Below are 12649 nucleotides of genomic sequence, written 5' to 3'. Positions count from 1 at the left end.
TTACGGATGTCGACGCAGCCTCCCTCACTAACGCAGTGACCTCAGCCGAGTTTCTCTGTTCTTGCCCTCTCGTGCTGCGTGCTGCACATGCACCTGTTGCCTCGACACCCACAACCCTGCAGAGCCCGCGAATAGCTTGCAGGGGCTGCTGTCACACAAGCCCGAGCCTAGAGGCTTAGAGACGCTCAGATGTGCTCTCTCGCAGTTCTGAGGGTCAGAAGTCTGGCCTGGGCCCCCTGGGGATGAAGGCATTAGGGAGGCTCTGAGCGAGAATCCCCTTCCTTGCGTTTCCAGCTCCTGGAGACACCGCATTGCCTGACTGTGGCTCCCTCCTTGCCCTCACAACCTGCGTGGCAGGTGGAGCTCCCCCCTCCCCTCCGACCTGCACCACTCTGACTCCCGCTTCTGCTTTTGGGATCCTAGTGATGGTGGCGGACCCACCTGGTGGACCCACACTACTCTCTCCATCTTGGGGTCAGCTGATTAGCAAGCAACTAATCATCTTCAGCAGCAATTCTCTTTTGCCATGTGACCCACCGTATCCACAGGCACAGGGGACTAGGGCGTGGGTGTCTCGGGGCGGGGGGCACTACCAACCCCTCCACGGTCTACTTATTGTTCTTGTTATGCAGATGGAGAAACTGAGGCTCTTCCTGATGAAGCGGCTTGCCTAGAACCACACAGCAGGATAGGGCTCTGGCGAGATCCCTGGACCCTCCATGTGGAGGCTGAGGGACAGGGGTCCCCCGACACCTGCAGGCCCCGCAGGCCTGAGCAGGGCTGCGCACTTCCACATTTTCACTCCCCATGACCCCAGGGCTCATCCCATTCCGGCGGCCTGAGCAGGTGCGGAAACCACACGACCCCCACCGCATTCCCAGACCCCGCTTCACAGATGGGCTCCCACCAGACACCCGCCACTCCCTTTGCAAGCCAGTTTCTGTTCATTTAATCAGACGCCTTGCATGTTGAGTGGAGACCAGCTGGAAACATAGCGGGAGGTAAAAATAAGAAACCAGTGAGACTCCTGGACCCAAACAAATGGTTCTTACAGGCTTTTATTTTCCATTCTGGAGGCTCACCAGCTAGAAGCCCCCGCCTCTTTGATGACTGCTGTTCTGCCCGTGGGCCCCCCGGGCGTGGGTTTGGGAGTGAAAGATGCACTCAGCATTTTGGGTGGGATGTAAGATCTGGATGGAGCAAACTGAAATGATAGAACACATGCCTCGGTGAGATGGTGCTTCCACTAGAGATGATGCACATTTGTGCCACCCCGACCTCAAAGGGACCAGAATCTCAGGGCTGGAAGGGCCTTTGGACACAGGCCCTGGAACTCTACGCCGTCTGTGTGTAGGGGAGGACTCGGAGCCCCAAGGGGCCCCTGGCCAGCCGGCACCACACGCTGAGGGTGGTTCATCAAGCCCTGAGCCCAACGGCCGTGCACTGCTCAGGGCCCTGGATGCACGTGGATGCGCCCTGGGAGACTCTCCTCCCGTCTCCCTTTCCCGTCTCTCATGGCCTCCTCTCCTGAGGCCAGGCTTCCGTCTGAAGGTTCCAGCAGGGTTCTGAAAGCAAACATATGAGGGTGGAAGCACTGGGTTACTTGGACACTGACCCATCCTCTCCAGAGCCTCTAGGGGTCTCACTGGGAACAGGCACCTGGTGGCCTGTTAGCCCAGCCCAGACCTGCACCCAGACCTGCAGAGTCACAGCCGTGGGGGCTCACGTCCGAGCTTCACCCCTGGACTTGTAGCACTTGGACACCCTCACTGTAAAGAGCTCCTCTGGGGATCCGCATGTGTGGCGTGGCTACGAACCCCCGTATAAAGTTCTATCTAAAATTTGCAGGCCCTTCTGATGGTGGGTTGTAGAAATGAGTCCAGTTGTGGGTTTTGTCTTTGTATTTTTTCCCTCTATGTTCTAAATTTATTTTTGTCATGAGAGTTTTACAAAAATGACAACAGGACGCAATTTATTTTCTATTCCTTTTTTTAAAAAAAAAGATTTTATTTATTCATGAGAGACACACAGAGAGAGGCAGAGACGTAGGCAGAGGGAGAAGTAGGCTCCCTGCAGGGAGCCCAATGTGGGACTCGATCCTAGGACTCCGGGATCATGCTCTGAGCCAAAGGCAGATGCTCAACCACTGAGCCATGCAGGTGTCCCTTATTTTCTATTCCCATCTGGAAGAAAAAAAGCCGAGACCCTCATCACATGGAAACCTGTATGCGAAGGCTGGTAGAGGAATCCCGGTCTTTTGCGGCTCCTGGACACGGCCCTGTTCAGGCCTCCCGGGTCCCGGCCACCAGCGCCGGCTCAGACATTGCCACTCCTGGGGGCTTCCTTAGCAAATGCCTGGTCCCCTCCCTGCCAGCAAGTGTCACATCCCACGACACTGAAGGCAAAGGGACTCCTGGTAGCTGACACCACAGCTTTCTCAGCAGGGCCTGCCCAGGCACCTCTGCCTGTTTTGGGCACCTGGTGTGTCCCCAGGCTCACATGAGCCCTTCTCGTTCCCACCGTCCGTGCTCCCTTTTCTCCAATGCTTGTCCAACCTGGGCTCATGTATGCATCATGGCCTCTGGACTGGCACCCCCACGGGTGTGTCGGGGGGAGGGGGCAGGAAGAGCAGCTCTCCCCTCATGGCTGGTCAGGATGGGTGCTGCGGTGGGCAGGAGGAGCCTGGATGGGCTCCTGATCCATCCTGGGATGTGGTGAGATCGGGGAAGGCCGTTCGGAAGAGGAGACGTCTGAGCTGGGTGTCAGGGGCTCGGCCGGGCACAGAGCGAGGTGGGCAGGCTGCCCTCAGTCCACAGAGCTTCAGCGCCGTTGAGGAAACAGCAGCCAGCTGGGGAAGGAGAGAGGTTTAGGAGAGGAGGTGAGAGAAGGGAGCGGGAGCTGGAGACCGGGCCCCTAGTGGATCCCCTCAGGACCCCGTGCCCTGTGCAGAGGGTCCCCGTGCCACGCGCCTCCGATTTGCCTGTGGGCCTGGGGATAGCTGCGGAGTGGCTGGGGGGCTGTTCAACTCCCCCGGCTCGGAGGCAGTGAGCCCGGGTGGCCTTCCACCCACTACGGGCGTGAGGGACAGGTGGGCTGTTGCCATGGGCGTCAGGAGGAAACCCCTGGTGGCTCAAACGAGTCTCAAGGGTGGGATGCCAGCCAGAAGCTGGGGAGGTGTTTGGCACATGGTTTCTCCAGCTGCCCTGGAAGGTCATGCGCCCTCCCCACTCTTGACCCTGCTCTAGAGGCCAGTGATGCTCAGGGGCCGGGCTCCCCCATCCCGAGGAATCCCTGTGGCCCTTCGGGGCTGAGCGTGGCATTCCCGGCGCTGGCTGCGCCCCAGAAGGTGGTGGTGAGAAAACTCGAAACGTCGGTGTGTGCTGGGGGCGGGGGGGAGGGCGGGGGTGTTGGTATCATGAGGAAGGGAAACCAACATTTCTGGTTGCCTCCCCTCGCTCTGCCATTGGTTTGGTTTGAACACATTTTTCCCCTTAATTTTTTTTAAATTATAAAAATAATACAGTAACCGCATTATATAAAATTTGAAAAAAGGAAAAAAGGACTGCCCCCTCCCACAGCCACCTTCCTCCCCCCAACCCCCCCGGCCAGACCACGCCAACAGCTCTCAGTCTTCATTCTGGCTGGAGACCATATTCTGAGCCGAGATTAAAAACTTTTTTTTTTTAAAGAAAAAACAAAACAAAACAAAACAAAACATTATATCATGCTTGTGTTCCTCATTGCTACAAAATCTGCACAACTGTCTTTGGAGCTGATGTGCCATCCTCTCTTCAGCTGTCCCTGAGTGGTTGGCCATTTAGGTGGTTTGGAAATTTCTGATCCTCGGGGACAATGCTACAAATGCCTATGTGTGCGTATTTGCTTCTTTTTATTTGCTCTTTTGGGATAATGTCCAGGAGTGGCCTTCCTGGAGGGCCACCTCTCCATTCATTCTCCCTCCTGTTCCTTACTCCACAGCAGCCTCGTGGGGCTCCCTGCTGCCAGCAGATGTGTTGAGCATTGTCCTACCCTAGGGCCTTTGCACAGCTGCTCTTCCTCCTGGAATATTCCTCCCAGTTGTTCATGTGGCTTTTCCTTCACTTCATCTGGGTCTGCTCAGATGTGACTCCCTCAGCTGTCCTCACCTTCTCTGCTGTTGTCTGGGCTTGTCTTTCTTGGGGGCATTTGCTGCCCTGTGACACTGATGCCATTGGTGGCTTCCCACAGCGCCATGAGGGCAGGGACTGTGTCTTGTGCATCCTTGAGTCTCTAGCTTCCCGCAGGTGCCTGGCACACAGGAGGAGGTCAGCATTGCTGACTGAACATTCGAACGCAGGACAGGTGATGGACATTTCCAGGCGTCCTGACCTGGATGTCCACGTTGTTCACAGAAGGTGTGGCCATGTCCCAGTGCTTGTCAATGGCTGGCTCCTGGGAAGGTGCTTGGGATTCAGGGGCAGTTCCATTTGGGGCTTTTTTCTGGCTCAGTCATGCCTCCCAAGCACTTGGAAATGAACATGTTCAGGGTGCTACTTTGGTAGGCACTGAACAGTTTGGGTCAATCCCAGATAGAAGACTAGGTCTCTGCTCTTAGGACTGACGTCTTGGGGCACCGTTTGACCACCTAAGTCCTGGAGATGTTGGGCTACATCTACGGATGGAGCCAAAGCAAATCGTGTGAGGGTCTGCTTGGTTCCCATGGCAGATGGCCCCACTTTGGAAGCCAGAGCACGAGTGGTCTGGGCGATGCTGACCTGGCTGAGGTCAGCTCGGGGCCCTTGATCCTGAACCTGATGGAGATGAGAACATAAAGAAATGAGCCAGCTCCTCGTGCCTGGCCGAGAATGGTTCCTGGGGGGCAGAACTCACCTCCCTGGTTGGGCTTTGCTCCTGATGCAGGAGTCTGGCCACGTGGATCCTGCTGGAAGGAGCAGAGGAAAGCAGAAGCCTGCATTCCAGGGCAGACTCTCCCCAACAGGCTAGGTGACCTTGGGCATGTCCCTCACTGTTGCTGCGTCCTGTGGCCTCCTGTATCGACTTTCCAAGCTGCAGCAGCTTTGCTCAGACCTTGCTGTGGTGCTCAGAGCTTGCCCTGGAGTGAGACACAGAGGAGCCTTAACCCTTGGGCATCACTGCAGGGCCGCCTGATTGATGACCCCATTGATAACCTGCAGAAAACCCTTCACACACAGCAGCCCTCTGTCTTGGTGACACTAGTTCCCTGGTAGTTCCTGTGTGAGCCAGTGACTCGAGGTTCATTTTAACAAGTCTGTGGACTCAGCTCCTGGTACCTAGGAGGCAAACCACCTGCCAGATAGTGGTTAAGGGGCCTGACCTGGCTTTCAGTCCCGGCTCCACTGCTTCCAATCTGGTTGGCCTCGGGCCTGTGGCTTGAACACCTTGAGACAAGTGTCCTCACCCCCAGAGGCACACGGTGAGAGTCCCCAGGGCTGTTCTGGTTAAGGAGAAAGGCGAATGGGCAAGCCTGGACTTGGGGTCTGGTGTAGGGAAGCCCCTCGGTAGAAGCAACTAGTGGTGACCAGTGATGTGAATATGGGAAGGTCCACTGGAGAGAAATTAGGGAGGGGGCCTCTCAGGGCATTTTCACTTCCGGGGAAGCGGCTGGGTGTGGGGCCAAGTCCCTGCAACCTGGTCGTTCTGGCCACTCAGAAAGGGAAGGGACTCTCTCCCTGCTGGCAGTTGGACCTGTCTCTAGAGTCCAGGCCCCAGGGGCCCCTCTGTCCACAGAGGTAAAACGCCTCCCCTGGCTCATGGTTCAGGCTGGCTAGAGACTCAGAGGAGGAGCCACCCCACAAGCAAGGGTGAGGCTGCTTCCAGGAGCTGTCCCACCTGCTGAAGGTCTCAGGGCATCTGGTTTCATTCTCCCAGAACCCCGGGGATGAACACTGTCCCCGTTCCACAGCTGAGGAGACCCCAGCTTAGAGAAGGTGATGGTCACAAGGCATGGCGGGGGTGGGGCGCGCTTTGCCCCAGACTGTGTGAGTCACGGGCTGGCCCCCGTGTCTCTCATCAAGGGGACAGGGCCCGAGTCCTCTGCACTCCTGCCGCTCTGGGCGCAGGCCTGCTCTCAGCCTGCACTGCCGGGCCGTGGCTCGGTCGCTGGCAGGCTGGGACCTCCGTAGCGGCTATTCCTGGGTGTGATGGCCTGGAGATCTGCATTGCCATGAACTCAGCAGGTGATATCAATGTGGGCCTCCCCTGGGCTGCTCATCTCTGACCCTGAGCCTGACCCCGACCGTGCTGGGGCCTCTGATGGCGGCGAGCCGGCTGCACCTGTGTGAGCCTCAGCTTCCCTACCACCTGCCAAGGACATCCTGCTTTCACTGCTGCTAATTAAAGAAAGGACACAAAACCCTATGGACTCGCGATCTGGAAGGACAGCCAGAAATCAGGCAGTGCTGTTTTCTTTTTAAATCTTAATTTGTAATAAAATTCACTTTTAGAGCAATTTTAGGTTCCCAACAAGATTGGGTAGAAAGCAAAGAGCTCCCACACAGCCCCAGCCGCCCCCCCGCCCCAACTCCCGAGCTAGCAGCAACCCCCGCTGGAGGTTCCTTTGTTACAACTGATGCATCGGCACATCCTGGTCACCCACATTCCCTGTCTCTGTGAAGGGCCACTCTCATGTGGTACATTCCATGGGTTGGGACACATGTATGAGGACATGTATCCACCATTGTGGCCCCATATGGGGCATTCTCTCTGCCCTCAGCCTCCCCTCTGCTCCACCTGTCCCTCCCTCCCTCACCCGCTCATACTCTGTTTTTCAAACTGGAAAAGCCAGTTGCAGGCAGATGTATTATGGTACAGGTACGTGGTACATGTGGAAGCCTTCTTGGAGCACTCATTTTAATAAAAGATTAGGGAGGATCTGACAAAGTAATATCGCTGGTCATTAAAAATGTTTTATTAACATAAAAACTTATGTTTTCTGCAGTAATTGCAAAATACACAGGGATTTTAAAGATAGCATCAGATACTTCAAAGGAATTTGGAACTTTTATTTTTTTTTAAATATGGTATTTATTTATTCATGAGAGACACAGAAAAAGACGTAGAAACATAGGCAGAAGGAGAAGCAGGTTTCCCGTGGAGAGCCTGATGCAGGACTCGGTCCCAGGATCCCAGGATCATGACCTGAGCCAAAGGCAGACACTCAACCACTGGGCAGTCACCCAGATGTCCCGAATTTGGATTTTTTTTAAAAAAAGATTTTATTTATTTATTCAGGAGAGACGCAGACAGAGGGAGAAGCAGGCTCCATGCAGGGAGCCTGATGCGGGACTCGATTCCGGGTCTCCAGGATCACGCCCTGGGCTGATGGCGGCGCTAAACCACTGAGCCACTCAGGCGCCCCAGATCTTTTGAAGTTGTATGCTGATAGAAATGTTAACAACTGGCTTTCTAGGAAAAAAAAAAAAGCACATACCAATTTACTCCCAGAGTGGCTGATAGAAGCTACCAACGTGATGTCAGCTGAACGTGCAGCAGGGAAATGAGGCTCATAATTGACCCCTGTGGGTGAGGCACGTTCCAGCGCCTCGTTGGCTGGGAGGGCAGGGAGTTCAGATTTCTCTATGGAATACGGAAGGCTTGGATCTAGTGAGGCTGGAGACAGGAGCGGGGGATTGATTTAACGTCTCAAGGACTAGTAGCTAAGCCAGTGCTACAACCCAGCTGGTGGCCTGCAAGTGAATTCACTGGCCACACACTGGGTGCTCAGTTCAGAGCAGTGATGGAAAAACTTAGGTGTCCTTGGTAAATAAGTGTGGTTGTCAATAAAGTAACAGCATGGGCTCTAGAAGCACACAGACCATGTAGAACACAACAGGGTCCGCATTCCAGAGCTGGACCTGCTAATGCCCTCTCCTGCTCGGCTGCTCATTTATTTGTGAGCTCATTAGGAAGATGTTCCCTGAGTGCTAAATTCATGCCAGCTGATATTTCAGGCCCCAGGTGATGCAGAAGTGAGAGAAAGAACAATCAAAACTCTCCCAATTGGGGCTTCTGTGTGCTCACAACCTCGAGAGGAGAAAGCTCCAGGAAGCTGCAAGTGGAAAGCAGGATGGGAATAGAACGTTCTGGACTTTCATGAATGCCTCTCCTTGGGCTCTTCTCAGGCTGTGATGCATTTGTCTGAGGACTTGTACTGTTCCTTGTCGGGCAGGGAGCTTCTTGGAGCTCGTGTCCTCTCCCACTGCACACCCAGCATGGGACTGGGCAGGACAGGGGAACAGTGGGTGTGCATGGCACGAGGGGGTGCAGCACCCAGAGAGGTCCTCCCCATGGTTTCCTTCCACCCCTCGGCTCTGGTCTTTCCTCAAATCACCAACATCGTGAGATCACAAGTTTGTCGGCCAAGAGGACAGGCTGGTCATTTACAAAGAAGTGTGGAGGGATCGACAGGAGGCACCTTCTGGTAAGGGCTGGGTTTGGAGCCTGACCAACATGGGTTCCAACCCATCTCTACCACTCGCCGTGTGGCCTAGTAGAACCCCTTCTTTTCCCTGAGCCTCAGTTTCATCGTCTGTACAATGGGAATAAAGTGGCTTACCACCTGCCCCACCTCCGCCAAGGTTTGCTGTGAGGATTAGAATAATGTAAAGTGTCTAGCCGATGTCCAGTGCAAAAAGGGCACGTGGGGAGGGTTACAGACGTCATCAAGGCAACAGGCCTCCACTCCAGCAGCAAATCTCAGCGTGTTGAGTTGAGGGAAAGGATACTCTAGAGATGATGGGGCTTCTGAATTTTAGAGACAGTGGGAACAAAAGGGCAAGCAACCTACCCAAAATCATCAGCAGGTTAATAGCAACACCCACCGGCGTTCAACCTGCGGTCAGCTCGCAGCCTCTCAGGGCGCCGCGCAGGGCGTGGACAATTGCAGGGGCAGCGGGAAGGTGGAGGCGGGGGAGGGGGCGCAGCAAAGGAGCCGGCCTCGACCTAGCAGGGTTCCTGCTTCAGGTCGCGTGTAATCCCCATGTTAAGCCAGAGCAGCAGTGACTTAGGTGATGACAGCCACGGAAGTGCTTTGCAAACTGTAAAGTGCTGTAAATTCTTACCAGTAACTAGACACCTTTGTTGATGCTTATGCCATGCCAGGGAGGGCGTTAAGGGCTCTGCGTGTATTAAGTCCTACCAAAAGTCCCGGAGGGAGCTACTGGGAACAGCCCCCTTTCCTAGACAACAAGTAGGACCAGAGAGGTGGTGCTTCAACTTGGATCCCACGGACTCCAAGCTCCAGGCTTTGTCCACCAGCCTGAGCTGCCTCTTTGGGGTGTCCCGACTCCGGAAGCTGGGGAAAGGCCAGCCAATGTGCACATCGGGTCTGTGGAAGCATGAGCAGGATCCGTGTGGTGCTCCAGCAATGGAATTCAGCCCCTGTCACAAGAGGAAGCGGATGCTGTCTCCTTTTAGAATGAGAAACAGAAGCCGAGGGCCTGGCTACCTCTTGCATGGAGCCCCAGGGGTCAAGACCAAAATACTCTCCTGGCCCTTGAACTCCATCCTGCCTCACATTCCCTCAGCCCCACCAACGCCCCTTCACTTCCCAGGTCAATGAGCCCAAGCCTCGTGGGAGGCCAGCAGGCAGAGGCTCAGATCCACTTTGGAAACATCTGGCTCCTGAGGACGTTTCATAGGAAATTTGTATCCAACCACCTTTGAGTCCTCAGCTGAGCCAAGAGCAGGTGGGGTCTGTTAGAAACTGAGCCGGCCACCCTGACATCCCCCCAGCGCCACTGCATTGGGTGAGGGCAGACGGAAGGAAGAGCACGGTCAGAGGTGCTCACACCACAGCCACATCTCCAGTATTTCCATTGGGGGTGCTCAGGGGTCACTCTGTGGGAAAGGAAGCAGTGGTGATGGGGCAGCTAAAACAGCACTTTGAGTAAGAATCAAGGAAATGAGAATTGTTCACAACAAAGTAGACATGAAGAGCTGATTGAGTTGGAGGGTAGGGACTACCCCCACTCTGTTGCACTACCTTGAACTTCTCCAAGACCAGAATCATCCAGAAATAGTGGGAGAGAGCTTTTTGTGCTTTCAGATGTATCGGCCTGGCAGGTGGGAACCGGGGGTTTTGCCAGATGTCCTCTATGACCACTGTGTGGGTTGTTCATGGGTGTGGGTTCCTGGAATCAGGGGCAACTCCGTGTTGAAAGCCAGCTGCATCCTGCTCCCCAAGCCGGGTGTCTTTCTGGAGGAAGAGATACCTTTCCTAACTCAGGCAAAAGTCCCATGTAGGTTGGCACGGGTACTGCTTCTTGCTCTTTTTTTGGAAATATGAGAAATGGAATCCAACAGACTTCAGAATTAAGGACATCTGTATTTCCCCTACCTGGAAGTTATGGGCAGCCTTCAGGGTTGGCTGGTCCCATGGTTCATAGATGTCCTCAAGAGCCCAGGTCCTTTCCATCTCCTTGTTCTGCCAACTTGGATGCTGGCTCTCTGTCTTTGGGCTGGTCACAAGATAGCGGCAGTGGCTCCAGACATCACATTCGGGTGACAGAGTCCAGACCAAGAAGAAATCACCTCTTCCAGGGTGCTCTCCTGGAAGTGGGGAGCCTCTTCCTGGAAGCCCCCTTGGCTGATGGCTTACAATTCAGGGTCACGTGCCTAGTGCTGAGCCAATCCCTCTGGAGGGACGGATTGGCTTAGACTAATTATAGCAGGTGGAAGGGCGGCCAAGAGCAGTGTTCATTATAGCCCAAAAGACTGTGGTGCTGTGAGCCTTGAGGGGTTCTTTCCTCTGGAAATCAGGGTCTCCTCATTCTTCTGTGTTAAAGCGTGCGGTCAGAGGAGACTCCCCCAATGTGGCAGATGCACAGCAGCTGCCTCTGGGACTCCCAAGTCTCAGAAGCCCGCTCCTACCTCCTGCCCCTCTACTGACCAACCTTTAACGTATCCCTTGGCTGACATCTGATCATCTGAGCTGCATCTGGAAACTCGGAAGCACCCTCCCGGGGCCCTGCCGTTCCTCTGTGTTGGGCGCTGGGCCCCCTGAAGCTTTGCCTTCAACCTCAGGTGGTCCTCCTGCCCATCAGGTTGAGTCTTGGAAAAACCATCAGAATAACCCTGCCTCACTTGGCCAGGTTTCTTTGCTCCCCACCCGCACAACCTTTTATTATGAAAACTTTTCCAACACACAGAGAAGTTCCGAGTGACGGACACCAATATTTACCCAGTCTCCTCGTTCAGCAGCTGTCACCAACTTCCCGAATTTGCCTCCCCTATCTGCGTTTATGTATTTGTTGATCTGTTTGGAAGTAAGCTGCAGGCATGTTGACATAACACACACAGATACGTTAGCAGTGTCGTCTCAGAGCGAGCTCTCTTCTTCGCGATCGACTTTTAGAGACAGTGGGAACAACTGTCCCTAAAAGGGCAAGCAACCTGATGCAATGATCACACGAAAGAAACTTAACATAGATGTGAATACCCGGGCCCTACTGAAATTCCCCGGTCGTGTGTCCATCACTGGGATTCCTTTGAATCTGAACAGAGAGTGGATTTCTTCCAGCCTCTGGGAGGTTAATGGGGTTGTTGTAAAATGACCAAAATACATTGAAAAACACACACAATTTTCCCAGCCCGCAAGTCTTCCTCATCCACTGACATCTCTCAGTTTTGGTGTGGGTTTTTTGTTTTTGTTTTTGTTTTGGTCATACACAGGGCAGAAACCAGATGGGCATTCTAATCTGCAACTGGAGTGCCTCATCCCGGGAAGGCTCCTAGGTCTTCAGGGTCTTGACACGGAGGGTGGATTCCTGGCGTCCACCAGCTTGTGTGGAAGTGGGTTCTATTCTCCCCGCATAGCACTGGCAGCTTCAGATTCTCCTGACTCTGAATAAGCTTGCAGGGACTGGTAGCTTCCAGCTTTGCCTATGTTCCAGCACTGAGGCAACAGTTCCTCCAAATGAGGTTTCTCAGTAAGTTGTGTCGACCAGCCCTTTTCAGGGAAGTGGTGCTAGGGTCTGTGGCTCCAGCCAGAAAAACAACAGATGTGTCTGTTTTCCAAATAGACGAGGGAGAGCTTGGTGCTTCCATTTTCTGACTCACAGAAGTGCACACGAGCACACAGTGTCTCCTTGCTGACTTGCACCAGCACCAGGACGGTGCTCGTGTCTATCGGGCAGTTGCTCTGTACCAGGTGTGACTTCATCGATCCCAGTGGGCTAGTGTGGTGGGCGGAATAAAGGCCCTCGATAAACAGCCATGTCCTAATCCTTGAACCTGCGAAGTTGCCTTATGGCCTGAGGGGGACTTTGTGGATGTGACTGAATTACAATTTTTGAGGTGCAGAGAGTGTGTTGGGTGATCTTGGAGGGGCAGGGGGCCCTAGATGCTATCACAGGTGTTCTCAAAGAGGGAGGGAGAGGGGGATTTCACACAGAGAAGGGCTAGAAGCCACACGATCCTAGAGGCAGAGACTGAGCAGCGAGGTGTGAGTCGAGAAAAGGCAGCAGGTGTCAGAAAGTGGAGGAGGTGAGGAAGTGGAATCTGCCCTGGAGCCACCAGAGGAAGCCAGGCCCACTGAAACCTTAATTTTCACTCAGCGAAACAGATTTCAGACTTCTGGCTTCACCCACTGGGAGGGAATAAGTTTCTGGTGCTGTAAGCCACCCAGTTA

At 54.2% G+C, this 12649-nt stretch overlaps 1 long non-coding RNA gene across 1 annotated transcript in view; it reads right to left on the bottom strand.

The window, feature by feature from the left end:
* Window positions 1-2092: 2092 nt before the first annotated feature.
* LOC119871925 overlaps window positions 2093-12649 on the bottom strand; it is a 28735-nt gene continuing 18178 nt past the window's right edge. Inside the window, exons 2-3 of the long non-coding RNA XR_005359982.1 lie at window positions 4870-5092; window positions 2093-2848 (exon numbers count right to left, since the gene is read on the bottom strand). This is a non-coding gene — a long non-coding RNA (uncharacterized LOC119871925). The remainder of the gene's footprint in view (window positions 2849-4869; window positions 5093-12649) is intronic.

Source organism: Canis lupus, chromosome 5 (genome assembly GCF_011100685.1).
Source record: "Canis lupus familiaris isolate Mischka breed German Shepherd chromosome 5, alternate assembly UU_Cfam_GSD_1.0, whole genome shotgun sequence".
Lineage (NCBI taxonomy): Eukaryota > Metazoa > Chordata > Mammalia > Carnivora > Canidae > Canis > Canis lupus.
The sequence above is the reverse complement of the archived record's forward strand: the minus strand, read 5'-3'. Positions and strand labels throughout refer to the sequence as shown.